Here is a 2,457-nt window from a genome sequence, read left to right as displayed (position 1 = left end):
CAAACTGGTTCTTTCTCATCAACCAACTTCAGCAAGATCTTGGGCCTTAAGATTGCATCAGGAATCTATTTTCAGACAGACGAGACTTGCAAGTATCAAACTTAGTCTTATTAATTGATACATTAAGTATCAGTGACACCTTTTTACAAAGGTGTGTTTGAACTAAGAATCTGACATTTCACTCAGGTGTAGATCTGCTGAATATGCAAATGGTTCTATAACTTCATAGTCCTTATTTCTCTTTCTGTACCGAGTTAAGCTTTAACCCTTTCCTATACCAACTGTATGTGTGTGTTTATGTAGTATGTTAGACTAGTTTATGTAGTTAATAAAACCTTACTTGTATCACACTTGACGTTGTTCATTGTTTGCTCATAACTGGAGTCACTTAATCATGCAGATTTATGCTACAAGCTTTTGTAGAATTGTACAGTAAGAAAGTTATTTCCCTTAACCATGAAACTAACGTTCTTAGAATTGACAGACCGTTGGCCCTGAGAGGTCAGCTAAATATCTACAGCGGATCTAAAATATGAATAATTAATTATAACTAGTTATGGTTAATTCATATTTCCTCATGAGCTGATTCGTTACACTTACTTACACCTTGTGTATATTGATCCGTTTACTGGTTTGAGCCATATTCCCAGAAAGCCTTGTGTTGGATGGTGTGATCCTCCATTGCGGTCTCTGATCAAAGCAATGCTAGGTAGAGGATGGAGTCCGTCACCTGCAGCTTGAGCTCCGATATCAGATAGATGGGGCACCCCAGACATAGAGACAAGAGACTATAGCAGTGTCACACTAAAGCGCTTTAGGATGGTTGATAACGGACATTTAGTTATTCAGTGTAACTGTTTAAAAGTGCTTACACCGGTTCATGCCCACCTGTGCTTTTTGTCTGTTCAGTTCTGTCGTTTTCAGTGTTAGAATCATTTGAACAAGGTATGTTCTTTTTCAGTAAAATCTGATGTCTAAGTTCCCCCCCCCATCTCTGCTCTCCACCAGTTTTACCATTTCTACTCTTTGTACAATTGAATTTCATGCAGTTTGACACTAATTGAGTCTTATTTGTAATATCTGCCTTCAGGTAATCTGGGCAGCTGGATGTGCCGTTGACCTTCACTGATTGACCGCTTCATCAGCTCATAACTGCATTTACATGTAAGTTTTGTTACTCATGTAGAAAAACTGATGCTGCTTTGTTAGTTTGAAATCTTATTCGTTTTTTTTTTCATTTATATTTACTGTGTTTTTAAAGGCTAAACTTGCTTTTTAAATGCTGTATTTCTCTGTAACAGTTTTTTTTTATAGTGCTGGACTGTCCTATTTGATACACTTAAACTATATTAGTACCTGCACAAGGACAGACAAGGCCTGTGTGTGTATGTCTAATTTTATGCCTTTTCTCTGTTCTTGATGTTAATCTGCTTCTGACATAAGTGGACGACTTCTGTTGCCACAGTTGTCTGTCAAGTTAGAGTCTGTTTAAATCTGGATTCCAGCAGAGGACATGGCAACACAGCCTCTCCTCTTAATCTTCAGCTTGCCTGCTTTTCAGTAATTCTTTTCTGTACTATAACTATTGAATTGCATTTAATTTTTTTGTCTTTAGGCAAGTTGGAGGAGTTTGAGCGGGATGTGCTGTGATTCTTCTACCTTGATGGAAGATTGTCATTCATCACTGCAATGTTTATCTGTAAGTCTCATGCTACATCATTCAAGCTCTCCTGTACTCATTTGACCTTAACCGGCTCTATTACATGAACTAAAGACTGGACTGGAGAATCAGCAGCTTCCCACAGGATGAGACTAACCTGAGACCCGTACAATATTTGAAACATTGGGCATATTGGTCTCATTACTGGTTCAGCTGCTTTGATGAAATACCAACATTCAATATACGTAGTTTTGTTTGATTAAAGGTTGCGACTGAGGAGCAGAACAGGGAGTTGGTGACCTGCAGGAGCTGATCCGATGTGGTTGAGTTCAGATCAGTTAGACGGGGTGCCCCGAAATCCGGGCCTGCCTATAACTATATGGAGTAAGAACACACAGGGCCCTGGGGCTGTAGGAAACCCAAGGGCCCCCCTTCATAGTAGCCTATCTTGGTGACGCACAACGTTTTCTACCACAGGAATAATCAAATCAAAAAATCAAATCTCCAACACAGAGATACAATGAGTATGCACACTAAATATTCCAGGCTACAACACATTAAAAGAATAAATACAATAACACCAGATATGAAGAAAAAGCAAACGGGTTTCCAGAAGCAGCAACCACTTTTGAGCATATACAGCTCCGTTAAGGAGTTTACGTTAAGTTTGAATATTCGAAGGTCTTTCTGGCCCTAGAAGAGGAAAATCATCAGGGCTGGACTGGTGTTAAAATCCAGTCCATCTGGCCCACAGTCCCCTATAAATGTTTTGCTGGGTTAGGGCAATTGGAATAAAC

This window comes from Sinocyclocheilus grahami, unplaced genomic scaffold (assembly GCF_001515645.1).
Source record: "Sinocyclocheilus grahami isolate Dianchi unplaced genomic scaffold, SAMN03320097.WGS_v1.1 scaffold2177.1, whole genome shotgun sequence".
NCBI lineage: Eukaryota > Metazoa > Chordata > Actinopteri > Cypriniformes > Cyprinidae > Sinocyclocheilus > Sinocyclocheilus grahami.
Note: the sequence above shows the minus strand (reverse complement) of the source record.